Below are 16367 nucleotides of genomic sequence, written 5' to 3' on the forward strand. Positions count from 1 at the left end.
ATCTTCAAGTGATATCCATGGTAGATGTGAAAGTGAGAAGGTGAACGGGAAGGGGATTGACAACCCACCTTGACTATTATAGAAGAAAGACGTCATGCCATGATAATAACTAAGGTGCTATGTGGGAGGCAACCCACAAATGCCACGATAGCGGCTCGTATCCTTTTTATCATGTTTTTGTAGTATAGATGTTGGCTTTTGCATATGAATAACTCAAGCATTAGTGTCACTATGGAGTGCATTGGATGAGATTGGAAAGGGGAAAGTGTGCAATTTTGCATTGAAAACTAAACAGGGGAAAAGTTGATAAAAATTAAACAAAGAGCTAAACAGGGAAAAACAAGGGAGCAGAACTTCTCTCAGTTACCATGATCGTGGTCCCCAAGCGCGATCGCGGCAACCTGCTATTCGCGATCTCAGTCACTTTATCCTCTTAATACCTGATTTCTCTTATTTCCTTCACACTACCTTTCATAATTGTACTCTCTAATTTGGGATAGACTCTGGCCAAGTTTGTGAGCTCTCCAACAGCATCCTTGTATCACAACTCTGGTACATATCATGAATTCATATTTTTATTTTAGAAAATAGGCCATAAAATACATGATTAAGAGAGGGCCTAAAGTTTTGATTTTTATGCTTCCTATGTCATCATACTTGGTGTTGGTTTGGTGCTGGTTGCTTGAATAAGGTGTACACACATTTGGGGAAATCTTGAGTACCCAATAATATGTGAAAAACATAGACAAATGAGATATGCACACCAACTGTTTAACACTTTACCCAAACGAACTTTCAATAGTGATATTTCTATTCGAAAGGGCACATTCAAACACTTATTCGCATTATTAAATTGGTCTTCATGTAAACCCATGTTTTAGAACAAGCTAGTAGCCTAAAAACATGGATGAGATTTGAACATGGGGAGATGGCACAAAACTATCCTCAGGTATCGCAATCGTGGTCAGGACCCATAATCGCGGCCACACAATTGTTGTCATGGCCCATGATCGCAGTAATCAAGGCCAGTTCCATGCCATGCCAAAAATGTTGCACTCTGAAATTTTTAACTTAGCTTAACCAAGCACCTTTTCCAATGACCTTTAGTGACTAATGAGGTACTATTTGTATGATAAAATATCATTGATTGATATAATGTATGCCTAGAGTTTTCAGGACAAGTATGATCACATTCAATTCATGGTAACCGAGTGCCATACTCACTACTACAGTGATCTTATGAGGACAAAGATTCTCCCAGAATGAGGTATTTGAATGGAGAATATGATGGAGAAACTATCGACATTTCATTATAAACTTGAATCCATAGGGTGGCAGTGCTTTGCTTTGGATCCCTATCTTGCAAATGAACAATGGGTCCATGAATTTTATGTCAACATCAGTGAAATGTCCTTCTTGGATCCATTCAATATGACTATTAAGATTTGGGGTAAACCGGTGAAATTTAGGGCTAAGTAAATCAATTATGTTTATGGGCTCCAACTTGTATACATGGGTGAATTCAAAGAAAAAAGGTGTAAATCAGAGAGTTAGTTAATGAAACGGCTATGCCAGGGAAAGGATGTCTCTTGGGTGAATACTAAAAGAAACATATCTATGAATGACTTCACTTCCAAGGCTCATATATGCTTGCATATTATTTATAGTTGAGTCTCTCTTTGTGGCCATATGACAGCAATCCCAGATCTGCGTGCTCGAATGGTTTCTTGTATTTTAGACGACATTTCTTTAGATGCTGGTCAGATTATAGTCAATCAAATAGATCACTTCAAGAACCAATGTGGTATGCATCTCTTCTTCCCCACTTTGATTACTGAGCTTTACAGAAAAACAGGGTTTAAAGAGTATGCTAGTGATACTTGGTTGCGTCCTGATGCTCCCATATACCTCTTGAGAATACGAGGAGAGGGAACACTTGGCAAAGGAAAAAAGCGAAAGATAGAATTGGAAAAGTTGACATGTATTAAGTCTTAAGTCTCATAGGCCAACCACTATCGGACCTCTTGAGGAGATTGGAGTTTATATTGCAGCCATCAGAGAGCCTGTGTCTAGTTTTCCCCAAGGATCAAGAGAGCCTTCCACAACCCAGCATTCATATAAGTCACGTACCAATTATAAGAAGTACCGGGAGGAACAAATGAATAAAAAATCTACCATCAATAAGCTTGATAAAGTGTACTCCTCTTAGAAGGAGTCACACTGAGACCTTTGGATTGCATATGAAAAAATGGTTACAAGAGAGAAGAAGAAGGACAAGTTCTTTATCAAGATGTGGAAAGGGGTGAAGGGCGTATGTAAATTCCTAAATCCTCAAGATAGACTTACCTTCTCTTGGGTAGAGAGTAACGATCAGGCCCTACCTGAGTGGACCAATCTTGAGAAAATTGGTAATGATATTGAATCTGAGAGTGAAAGCAGCCCTTGATACGATTTCTAGGAGCACCCTTCTCTCTTTTATCCTTGATTATTTATGCAGTAGGGACACTGCTACCTTTTTAATTAGAGTGTCTCCTTATTCATTTCATTTGGGCCTGTATTATTGATACTTATGCAAACTTTTCTACTCTTTTGGATGATTCTTAGTTCTATCCAGGTTATAATATTTGGTCACTCTGATGGTGTCCACATTTGCATGGATTAGTTACTTTTTTCTTTTTTTTTTTACTTTAGTTTAGTTTTAATCGACAAGATTTTCCCTATGATAGATTGAGTGACGACATTCTTAAAGGAAAAGCATCGTGGTTGGTTTTTTAACCATGGATGCAGGGGAAGTTTGAGTATTCATGGCATCTTGGTCAATGCAACAAAAGTCTGAGTACCTATGGCATTGATGATTTGGGATCGTATTCATACCTATTGGTAAATTCTGAGTACATATGCAAGTGGTTTACCCGTATTAGAGCCATAATATAATACAATAAATTTAGTTGTTGCCATGACTAGAATATTATGTATGGTGCGGATGCAAAACAAACAACCCCCTCCATTTGAAAATTTTGGAAAATTTGAGGGCATGGACGTGAGCAAACTTGTGGAAAAGCTTTTTCTCTTTCTATGACTCTGAATATTGACTTTAGAAGAATAGTGAATACTCTATCTTTGTCTCGAGTGGGAGGAATAATTGAACCCTTTGAAGAAATTTACATGACATGTGTGTGAGCTTATTTGTCTACATCTCATGTGTACTTGTACCATCTAGAACTTTCCCCATTAGTCTTTCAAATCTAAATTTTGATTGTGCTTGGTTGGTAAAATGTTCATAGGCCATCTTGTGACATTGGAAGCCCACTTTAGCCTAAAAAGCCTACCAATACAAAGAATTTACCCCCCAGTCACCCTTTTTGAGCCTTTGGACTTTTCTTTGCAAATACATTACAAATCATGACCCTTCAATTTGTCCTCTTTTGAACCCTACCATCTTTTAACTTAAGGATACAAGTTGAGGCTAAAAATCCTAAGTTGGGGGTTGTGGAAATTGAAAGAGATGTAGTTGGGCCACGAATTCATAAGAAGGTGCCTACGAGCTTAAGGCTAAAAAGCATTTTGATATGAAGAAAGAAAAGATCCCACAAAGGAAAGAAAGAAATTATTTATTCATATAAAAAATAAGAAAAAAAAAGAAAGTGGGAAAACTAATAAAACACATAATAAGCAATGTAGTAAAAGAAAAAGAAGCGGCCCAATAGCAAAAAATGACGAGTATGATATAGAAGTTCAAGGATGTTTTACCCCTATTGTCCTAAGTTGATATCCTACCCTATCCTGAACCTACATTACAAGCTCTAAAAGTCCTTTATGATTCCTAACTAAGTGTGGTCATTGTATTGACAATTGAAAATAGGGGAAAGCCTATGGCATTGTACTTATTAACATGGAGAATTTCTTTAGAGCGAGTGTTTTCACTTAAAATTCCTTGTTGCGTGAGTGGTAACTAGGTGTGTGAAATCTTATTTCTTATAAGGAGGCATGTGAACAAGTTAAGGTAGGTGATTTCGTCATCTTCCGCATAATGAGATAAGGAGAACTACTATATAGTTGTAGTCAACAAGTGAGTCATTTCTAGAGTGTTAGTGGTTGTTACATGGTTTCTCCCTAAAGTAAAATGCATTATTCAAATATTCCATTTTATTGAGGAGAGTAGTTGAAATAATGTTGCCCATGTGCAAAGAACTTTTTATAGTAGCAATCAATTTTAAGTCATCATGATCATCGGTTTATAGAATGAGGGCATACATGTGAAATTGTCTGATAGAAAAGGGTGGTGCTGCTTAAGGACAAGCAAAGTTTTAAGTTGGGGGTGTTGATGAGTGGTGATTTTACCAATCGTTTCCACAAACATTTATTCACACTACCATATTTTGTATTAGAAAATAAGACATCACCATTATTTGAATACACTAATATCCATATTTTGTAGGTATATAGTTGAGAAGGTGAAAAAATATGGATTGCAGCTAAAAAGGGATCAAATGGGTGTAAAAGGAGTGCAGTTGGAAACCTGGAGTAGTTCAGCCTCAGTTACCATGACCGTGGTCCTCAGGAAGCATTCGCAAACATTTGTAAAGGTCAAGAAAATGCGATCGTAGAATACAACTGCAGTCGCATTGGCCGCAATTGTAGACAACCTCATCCGATCGTAGCCAAGTGGGACTATGACCCAGGGCAGTTTTGTCATTTCGCTTGAATGAATCCCAAACCTTATATAGGCGAAAACCCTTTCATCTTTGGGTATTTCTTATCTTATAGATATTTTTGAATTCAAAGCAAGAAAACCTAATTGGGCAAGTGTGTAACTAATTATGGAGGCTTTCTTAGTAATTTTACGAAGAATAAATGCTTTGGATAATCCTCATGATATATCTCTCTTTACTTTCTTCATGAGTATCTAAGTAATTTAGTTTTTGGATTATGTTGAACTAAAGTGTAATTGTGTGTGGGTGTTGTTGTGTTTGCATGATTGTTAGCTATTGAGTATGGATTCCACCATTTCTTGGACTTATGAGTTGAAATTTGTGGGTAAAAACCCCAAATCTCCAAACGGGTTTGATGGGTGAAAACCCCAAACTCTCAAAACCATTCATCATCCTTGAAATAGGGATGAAGGTGAACATAAGGTAACCCATAACATCCTTGAAAGAGGGTTATAAGTAGACAAGGCAATGGTGGACAATTAAGCCTATGGTTTACTACCTTTTGCAATATTAGAAATATGTGTATTTAGAGTATAAATCTGGTCAAGAGCATCATCCTAGAAGTAGAGATGCTTGATTGAGGTTTTGGGTGATTATGAATTGCACACTTGTTAGGTGCTCGAAAGAGCCAACGGGTGAAATCATTGTGGTTTTATTGAAAGATTGACCCCAATGACTTTTGACCTAGCCTATCCTTTAGTTAATATCTAAGCTTCATGTTAAACCATCATCTACCTACACGCTTTACCTTTAGGTAGACATAATCCCAAGATCTCCTCAAATATTGATTTCAAATCAAAAAGTGCCATACACGTGCATTGTTAATAAAAAATTGTCACCATCAAATTCCCCCATTTTATTTTACATGTCGTATTTATTAGCATTCTGGGTAAACTTTAGTAATTAGAGCTCCCATAGGACTTGAAATTTATAATTTGCTCCTTGTGGATTTAACCCCAACTCTAGTTGGGTTATTGATAACAATCGCCTCGGCCCTTAAATATAGGAGTGAGTTGAGCATTATCAAGCTTCTAATATAATAAGAATACAAAATGAAGTACTAAACTAATATACAGGTTCTACCTATCTCTAAATACAAAATATAGATTAGTATTATCTATGAGACAGAGAATAATAATACTCCAAACGCCATGAGCTCACCCTAAATCTCTGATCTATAACTTCTCTGCATGATGCACACAGCATTAGTGAGAACCTATACTATGATCTGTAGTATGAAAAAGTGTAGTAAGAGTACCAAATATGTGATACTCAGTAGGCAACTACCAACTAATCTCCCAAGATAATGAAAATATAAGTAGCATACTAGCAGGAATGTAAACTATAGCCAAATATCTAGAAAGCTCACATAACAATGCTAGAAAGACAATAAGGTTAAACTTTTCTATTCTATCTAAACTTAGGAATTAAGGCATTATACCGTATATCACTAGATAATATACAAATACAAGGGTAGAAAAAGGATATATAGTAGTATACAAGCCAAGAAATGAATATACAATATGCATAAACGAAGGAGGAGAGGGATATACGATAATACTATAGCCAAATACATACATACAAAAAATATATATATATAGTATGTATGACTAACTCTTAGGTAACAACCTAAGGTATTCCACCTAACCCCTCCAGGGAAATCCAAACCAAGTAGGAAAGATAACACTAGCACAATTTGGTCCGATAGTCATAATTTCTAACCATGAGATATTTATTCAGAAAACAATAACTATCTCAGTATCATTCCAAAGTCAACCTGCAAAGAAAAAACCATTATAACAACAATACAGTAATTGTCTAGTCCAAATAAACAATACCTAACTGGACCTTTCATAAACCCATACCGTCATAAGCTTGGAAGGTTCAATCAACACTCAACAAATAACAATTAGAGCCTATACCTATGAAAACCTCAATAAGGCTATAGATATAAGCACCAAACAATATACTTGTGATAGGCAATGCAGATGCAAGAATGATTGCAAAGTAAATCCATGATACCACATTTGATCCAGGTGCCATAACCTAACCCAATATCTACATTTCCTCCAGCTCAATGTCACTCAAAGGTGGGACCGATGGTGACCTCTCTCCTCTAGCATGACAACTTACAGACAAGAGGCTCCTAGGGGTTTGGGAGTACCATATAAACTGACTGGTCTCGATATAGTATTTCTAATCATCATCATCATTAATCTACTCTATCTAGTACCAAAGAGATGTCTATATAATAAATACATGGACTAAATCCATGGTTAAAATAGTGTAAGTCAATAAATCCATTGCGCTGGATAAACTCCAAGACTACATCATCATAAAAGTATAGAAAGGATTGAAATTTTTCTTACCCGAAGTAAATAGCAATGGTAAAATCATAGATCAAAATATATCCCAGTCAAATTTTAGAAACATCCTTTTAGTTTGAGAGGCTTGTAAATCATCCATTAAGGTGGCATAATTTCTGTTATTAAAGAATCTATTTTAAAACTAAAAAGTGGGAATAAATCCCTTTTTAGGAAAACAATAGTAAAATCATCAGTTTGGTTAGAATCGTACCATTAAGTGAGCGTACACATACCAACTCTTTGCATGCCATCACTAGTATCCAAACAATAAAACTATAAGTATTTAAACACCCATAGGCTACGGTTACGACCTTTACTAGGATAAATCACTCACCTAGAGTCCAACTAATGTCATAATCATGGCCTCGACCTAATAATATATATAACCAACATAACCATAATAACTTTATCCTAGAAACTATGATAATTCACTGATTCAAGTAGTAAACCTTATACTAAAGGGTCCTTAGCCTCAACTATGTCTAACATGCTAGCAACCTAGGGTAATAGGATCCCATAAGCATAACAAGTATTTCATATTAAGGGTTAATTCACCCTTCTATCCCTCGAACTCACAATTTAGAATAAGTAACTTTGTCTATCCACAATCATATCCTATCATCCTTACCTAACATGCAATATACATAATACACTATCTTTTGAAGAATAGACAGAAGCCTACCTCAATACCAAACCGAAAGTCCTTGAATTATCCATAAATTATTTGCCTTTGATCCATGATCCTGAATTCCTCCATGCTTTCAAAATAATAACCTAGATATGATAAAGAGTAAAATGAGACCTATCTTACTATATAAAGGGTCAGGTCAAAATTTAGGTTAAGAAAGGGAACACAGGGCCTGCAAACAAAATCTAAAATTAAATTTGTTATGAGGAGCCTTCAAGGACTAGGAAGGTATGCTCAGAAATTGAGCACAATTGGTGCATAAATTGGGACCCAAAATAGCCCCTAAGGTCTACGGGTTAAAGGATTAATTTCTATGAATTCAAAATTAAATAGGATAAAAATTAATGGAAAAATTAATTGAAAATGACCAAGTAGTGTTCGGCTAGCTTACCTTAAATTTAATGGAAGATTCACCACTAATCCCTATAAATAAGCACTCAAATGGTGGAAAATGATAAGAAAATAAATGGGAATTTTAGGTGAAAAAGTGGATTTAACAATACCCAGGTATCTCTTAAGTTACTCAAGACAAGTGATCATCTAAGCAATCCACCAAAAATATTTGTCCTTCGCTTAAGCGACCTCCACTTAAGAGACAAGTTCATTGCTTAAACGATTGGGGAGGGTCTAAGGGCGATCAATCACCTAAGAAGTTGCACCAGATGGTGCCATGAATCAGATTTGCTATGTCCAAAATAGACTCCAATCAAGTGTTTGGGATTCTTTGGAATCCCATACGTGCAAACAAACTATACTACCATACGAAATTCAACATTTGAAACTCAATGAAACCATTAAAACTTGCAGCAGATATCGTTTTGACTAAATATGGGGCCTAAACCTATCGATCCATTTTTTAAATAATACACCTTGTAGCCCAAAATGACTCTATATGCCTTGAGCTTGAACCAAGGCTCCTCCAGCCTAAAATCAATATTTTGGAGCTGATGGCATAGTTGAAACTCTCATCTGAGGTTACCAACTAGGAGTTTTAGTTTGATACTAATTTCTTACCAATAAAAGGTCTAATTGGAGAAATGAGACTAAAACCCAAATGAGCTATCGATAACCAAATTGATAGTTTTGGCAAGTCATAAATGACCTTTAGCATCTGTGGGAAGGCTCGAAATGGCAAAATAAGCATAAACTAAGGAAATTTACTAGAAGTCATTAAAAATAATGTCCAGGCATACCAAATCATCTTCATAGAGGTAACATGAATATCTATCCTAATTTACATAACAAATGATGTTAGGTGTATTTATGCATTTTAGTGATGTTATTCTAGCTTATTTAGCCTTATTTTGAGGACAATTTGTGTGATTTATGTGTTAATGGTGATATAAATAAGCATATAAGTATTTAAATATTTAATTACAATGTTTAAGGGCATTTTCAAACAAGTTTGGATTCAGATTGATCATATAGAGACCAAATGAGAAAACTAGTTTAACTAGCTTGAGCTAGGTGCCATTCTAGTCTATCGTGGTAGTTTCTACAATGTTGAATGAGTTACTAATGTTTTGAGTGTGTATTTAAGTGTGGAACAAATTTTTATAATGTACAAAGTTCAATTGGATCAATTCAAGAGTCAAAACAATAAGTTAAAGATCAGTGTGGGTAAGCCTAGTCTTAGCTTATGTTTCTAGTTCACCGTTCTTGATATTATGTTGTTTTGAGATCCAATAAGTGGTGTATGTTGATGTATGATGCTTGATTATTTGATTTTGAGGAAATATTAACAATATACAAGCTGGAAATTGAAGTAAAATAACACCATAGGACCAATGATGGAAGAGGAAAGCACAAGGTGAAGCTTAACGTCAAAAAGGAACTCTCTGGTGGACTAAGAAATGCCCTGTTCTTCTCTCTATAGTGCACAAAGTCACACTATGTGATTCTCCCTCCATAAGGGCTCACCAATGATACTAACCATTTATTCCCCCTCCGGTTAAAACCTTCCACTATAAATAGGATTTGAGTACTTATTGTTATAAACTTTTTAGACGTCTTGGGACTGGAGAGGAGGCTTCTACATACATTTTTTAGGGTTTATATTCTTTAAATTTATCTTTTTAATAGATTTAATCATGTATTCAAGTATTTGGATTATGGTTATGTCCATTAGTGGCTAAATGCCCCTTTTCAGGGTTAAGGCCAAGAACATATTTGCTATCGTTATGAAATGAATTTGTTTGGATTTATTATCATATTTTGTTGTTTTTTCATCCTTATTTTAACTATTTTGATAATTCTCAACCCTTATAATATATATATTGTCAACCTTGTGATCTCGGGAGGGGAATAGGACGATAGACTGTGGGGATGAATAGAGTAAGATTCTTATTCTTTTATAAAATAAGGAACTTGAATTAGCATCTAAGATAGGGATATAACTAGAAGCCTTTCTTGGTTCACATGTAGAATGATAGCTTTAATCATTTAATTTGATTATTACGTCCCCGCTCAATGATTTTGTTGTAATGTCCAAGTTAGGTATACGATTAGAGGTTGGGAGACTATGATCATACGATAAACCCGACAAATAAATAACCAAGATAATAAACCTAATGAATGAAGTTCAATAGCGTAGTATGATTGTTCAAAGTGCCTTAACCCTAGGCTTTCATCCATTTATTATCTCAAGTTTTTACTTTACACACTGTTTATTTTACTTTTAGTTATAATTCTCAAAATCTTGTGGTTACACTTGTACTAAGTTAATCTTAAGACTTAAACTTAAATTTGATAGTTGCTTAACACTAGTCCCTATGGGATCAATACTTGGCTTCTAAAGTGCAACTTTACTACTTGGTGAGACCACGTACACTTGCGTGTGCGCTTGGGAGAAACAACAAACTATACCTATGTGAGCAAATATAGTTTTGGGAAGTGAGCTCTTTTGACTAATATCTTTTCTACTAGCCATCTAATTCTCTAAATCACCTATTATATATATATTTAACCCAACAACCATCCATTAGATTTATACAGTGTCATAGATAATTGGTACTGTCATACCATACTTTAAATTTCATAAGTTCATAGCATATGACACTTTATGGGTGTTGTGGAAATATTCATGTCATTAGATAATTCATTTATCCATGATACAAAAGATATAGGTTCAAAACCTTATGGAGGATAAGTTTTTTAGATGTTTATTCTTGAAGTAGTTTTGTAGTGTTACAAGTCATACATATATCATTATGTCATAATTAATATGATTGGGATTTCATGACATTATGGAGGTTATAAAGGTTTTGGAAAGCGTTATGACCAAAAATACTACATCATACAGACACCTGCTCTAATCTAACTAGATAAAAGAATCCTTACCCAAATATGTGGTAATAATCATGATATATCATAAATAACCCAAATCAATTAAAAAGATTCTGAAATTTAGTAGCAAGACCTTTTACAATTTCAAACAATTTACACTACCAAAGAGTTAGTCTAGATATATACAAGAGCTCCTATGAAATAACAAGATAATAAATGTCACAACCCAAACCCATGTGAGTGGCACCCGCACTATCCTTTTGGTGGGAGAAACATTACCCTAAATAACCATCTATTTCACTTATCAAATTTCAAAAGAAACTACCAATTCAAATAATATACCGATATCTCAAGATGTTCTAATGACAATAATAAACAAATGTAGAAATATACAAAAGTCTAAAACACCCCCAAGAACTAAAAGTTTGTAAATGAAAAGATCTAATAATATCAATTATGGCTCAACCCAAAAAATAAAATAGTAAAGTGTCTATGTCCAAAACAGGTGGACAAAACCCTTAACGTAAGAGGACTCATGGTTGCCTAAAAGATGTCGCTCACCCTTGAGTCAGAGAAATCATGTACTAAAGTTGAGGTCTCGTTGTAGCCCTTGGAAGATACTCTTCCCTCAACAAAAATAAGAATACATGTAGTATCAGTACAAAACCACTATGTACTATAGGGTAATCGGCCAACCCAAAATAATAAATGTGTACAAGAAACTAACACCTTATGGACATGAACAACCATGAAGCACTTATCAATTTACCTTTACCTCAATTACACCACCAATTAACTTTTCATAATAATTTGAAATAAGTTAATTCAAGTATAAGTCAACACAGACAATTCGCCAAGTCAAAACCATATCTAAAAATAATAAACCAAGTCAACATAACATGAACAACAATATTAAGTTCCAGCTTTCCATAATTACTATTTAAAAGCCTTTACAAAAATTACATAATTTACTTATGCCAACAACTTGGACAACTGAAGGATCCAATAACAATAATAATGTCAAATGGTTTACTATAGGAACTAAATATATCAACACCAACATAACGTGATCTACTCAAGTGAAACACCTTGGATATGCACCCTTAGAAAATTTCTTAATATTGAGCTCACTGAACATCATACGATGTGTGGGTACTAGTCGTAGGATGTTGTACTATTTAGGGTCCCTCCTCTTGTATGTAAATCAATATGGTTGCGTTGGTTTCCATCCAAGGTATAATTGAACATAATACTAGTCGTTTGTTGGGGTATGAATGGTATGTTTCTAAGTTGTATGGTGCCCTAAGTCTTGTCCAAAGTATTCTTTCTAGGGTACGGGTTATAAAGTACTTCTCGTATATTAGGATATGATTTAGTTATGTTTGTCCATATGATGGTTAGTATGGGGGTCCAAGATGATTCTAGGGTACTATATAAGGGTGGCACTTGTACCCTAGGGTATGGTTTAGGGGGATGGGTCATACACTCCTGCATGTAGGTTTTTAGCTTTTAAGCTCGGGGTATTCCATGCATTTCCCACCCCAAAACCCTTAATTACCCACATCTTAAGACATGTTATGTCCTCTCATAACTGACTATTGAAAGATCAAACCCTCCAAAAACACTCTCTAAACTCTCTCTTGAAGATTGGGGCTAGGGTTCTTCGAAGGTGATCATCTTGAGGCTTAAGAGTCAAGTTTCTTCTGTGATTCTTCTTGAATAAAGAATGTGACTCTTCCCTCATTGTTATTTCTCAAATATCATGTGTTTTAAAGTATGATTATGATTCTTAAATGGTGGTTTTGAAAACCAATATTAAGGGTTTTATTGCATATGGTTAAGTATTATTTATTATTGGTTTAACTTGTGTTTATACATGTTTTTTATGCTAGATTGCACAAGTGGGTGCTTGGTAATTATGGTTTATCAAATGGGTCATGGGTAACCCTAAACTTGATGGTTTTAACCTTAAATTTGGTCTTGATAATAGCACGGCCTCAAAGTGTTTCTTAAAATGCCAAATATAATAAATTAGTCACATGTTAATGATGTTTTGAACTAAGGCTTGGCCAAATGAATATGTATGGATGGTAAATTGTTTGTGAAGGCCTTGTTGGATATGTAATGGTTTAAATGGTAACCTTAGTTGTTTAATTATTAAATGGATTTGAGTCCCTAAATATTAATTGATTTATGTCTTTGTTAGAAAATGGGTTCGAGTTCCTAAACATTTGATGAACAAGTTTCTTTATTAGATTATGGGTTTGAGTACAAAATTCAAATGAATGGATGGTTGATTGATAATGGTAATGGCATATCATATACTTTCAAGTAGTTTTGGTATGATGATAGCAATGAAGTGCCTTTTGTAAGTAATTGACTAAATGGTTCTATATGTTGAATGATGGTTTTATATTAGACTTTTAAGCGGTATGTGTAGTCGGGCCATAAAAGTTGAGTCCAAAGGACTAACACTAGAAAACGCACTAGCTGATGTGGGTGTCTTATGTTTGGGTGGATTGAGTCCCCTAAATGAACATATGAAAGGAAGGTTTGAGTCCCTCTTACTACTTGTATTGTTGCTTAAGTCACCTTGATTATGACGGGAGGTTCAGTCCCCCATATAGGCATATACGGATTTGGATATTCTCTAGTTCGTGTGGCTACATACACTGGGCCTTCTATCTAGAAGAGAGTTGGGCCCATATAGCCCATGGGAGCCTTGCTCTATGATGGCCATGCTACCCAGCCCAGGTTAATTATTTTAAAGTTCATGTTGATCTTGTTCCCTATCCCCGCATGGTATAAATATATATATATGTATATGTAAGTATTGTATTGGTATATGCATTGATTTATTGGTTTTGAACTGTTGGCACTATTTTAACCTTATCCTTGAGTTAGGTACGAGTTCTCCAACCTCTAATCGTCTTTGATATTGTATCCCCATGCAATGTAGGTGTTGGTCATCTACACCTCCTACTAAGTGATCGAACTTTGGGAACAGCTTATGTTGACTTGAAGTGGTGAGCTTCCATACTTCGAGAGGCTCCATTTCTTATATTTAGTTTTCTCATGTCTGTATTAGTTTAGATAGGACATTGGTTTTTTCTATGGTTTGGGGCATATCCCGTCCGCATGTTTATTAAGGTAAATTCTAAGCATGCAACCTTAGTTCGTCTAGCTTTCACCAAAACCCAAGGTTTTTAACCCATAATTACTATATAACACCAGAAATTCCATCTAGGTCAAGTAAACTCCTACCTCATGCTAAAAAAACTAGTAATTCTAAGGTAGTTCTTTGAATACTAGTAAAAGGGGGAGGATTACTTCTCTCAATAAAGGATTTTAGTGGAAAATAGGTTGAAATCACCTATAATTTCCTCTCTCAAGCCTCAAAAATATTTGGAATAAAAAAATACATTTTTGGATTATTTTCTGGATTAAACAATACTTATCTCTCTATAGCAGGATGATTCCCGCTATAGCGGCATCGATATAGTCGGATTTGTGCACTATAGCAAGACTGACCGACCCAGACTCCAACTATAGTGGTCCAGTAGTAGTTGTTTGCCTCCCACTATAGAAGCCTAGGTGGAGATATAATGTCTGACTATCCAAAAAATTTTCCTATTTTATAACACACTTCCAGATTTGACATCCCAAACTACCCTCCTTGCGTCAAATGCAATATTTTGAGTTCTAATAATCCAAATTCACTTCTTAATGTTTCTATGGGTTTTTTAATTTCTTAGCTATCATAAGATAATTTCAAATAACATAAACATAAAATTATCTATTCTAAATAATTCTAAACCATACCATATTCGAATTTCATCAAAGACTAGTCTAGCATGAAATTTATAACTCTTTATTCAGGGAGAATTTTAACCTAGATTAAAGCATGCAAGGCTAGAAACTGACTATGAAAAGGGTCGTTATAAAAAATACACAACTTTTACTTAAAAGAGAGATGAAGGATTTGATGGTGATTGAGCCTACCACTCCACACAAGAAACTCCTAATTAACCTACAATATATCTATATCCCAATAAGGGGATACAGCAAGAGTAGTATTTGTACACCACAAATATTAGTAGGCATCATCAGTCAACCAGGGTTAGAAATTTATAACAGCAATACAAAATCAAGGAATTATACATGGCATCTTAAATTTAAAACTCAGTTAATATTCAACATTCAACCTTTCTTTAGACCGCTTTTGATTAACCTTATTTAGTAAATCACCCAAAAAATTACATTTTCCCACTATAATTATTATATCCTATGACAATCCAATCACCGACCCCTATAAAATCAAACATTATTTCTAATACCTTTTACAACTCTTCTAATTCTCCATGTCTACATCTATCCCTATTTATACAAACATATTTTAAGTAATTATACAAGCAACGGTAAAACATATAAACCATGTAGTTCCACAATAGTTATCATCCATAGATGGATCACAAAATAAACCAATAACCACCTCAATATCACCTACCTCCTATTAATAATCTCACAACTTTAATTTTTTGATTAAGTTTAACCACAAAAAGGGAGACATGTGACTCCTCTAAACATCGTAACGGTAAACATACCGATTTTCTTCCTGACTTAACTGAATCATAAGAGTTGACTTATGCCACATAAGTTTCTCTACACCACTTAACAAAATGCAATTAAATTGAATGCGAATGAGCACTAAATATAAAGGAATGCATCACAAACCTCAGATATGTGCATACATACTAAAAGGTCTTATATGTCGAATAGTCATGACCTGTGGGGGATAAGCTTAGTCCATGTACTGTATTGGTGTCATATCTAACACTTCATATGTCAACATATAAGTAACAGTTACCAATCCAGTGCTGGACTCGCCAGATATCCTAATATTAGGCTCTCAGTTAATATCAACAAAAATATGATGAAGTGTATTAAATATGCAATTACACTATTTATATAAATACTTAGTAAAATTCAAGGTAAATCATTTCATAGTCAAATTCAAGGTTGATCATTTCATGTATACTATCAACTGCCAAGTTAATTCACCAATCATAAGTGTGACCGAAGGCCAATTCACAATTTTAACTCATGATTAAACATGGAATTAAAATTAAGTCTATAAATATAATTCAATAACACAAACATTTATTAACCAGCCGAGTCCTTTTTCTAACACATCTCAACTTTCATATACCCTAGAATACCTAATGGTTCCCCACTATGTGTCACCTCTAATCTATGGAAAACTTCCTTAGCCAGTTATTACCAATCACAATCTATAAACTATTATCATTGCTACCT

General features: G+C 34.7%; 1 pseudogene; it reads left to right on the forward strand.

The window, feature by feature from the left end:
* Nucleotides 1–1689: 1689 nt before the first annotated feature.
* Nucleotides 1690–16367, forward strand: part of LOC124897960 — a 103667-nt pseudogene continuing 88989 nt past the window's right edge.

The sequence above is a fragment of the Capsicum annuum genome, chromosome 4, assembly GCF_002878395.1.
Source record: "Capsicum annuum cultivar UCD-10X-F1 chromosome 4, UCD10Xv1.1, whole genome shotgun sequence".
NCBI lineage: Eukaryota > Viridiplantae > Streptophyta > Magnoliopsida > Solanales > Solanaceae > Capsicum > Capsicum annuum.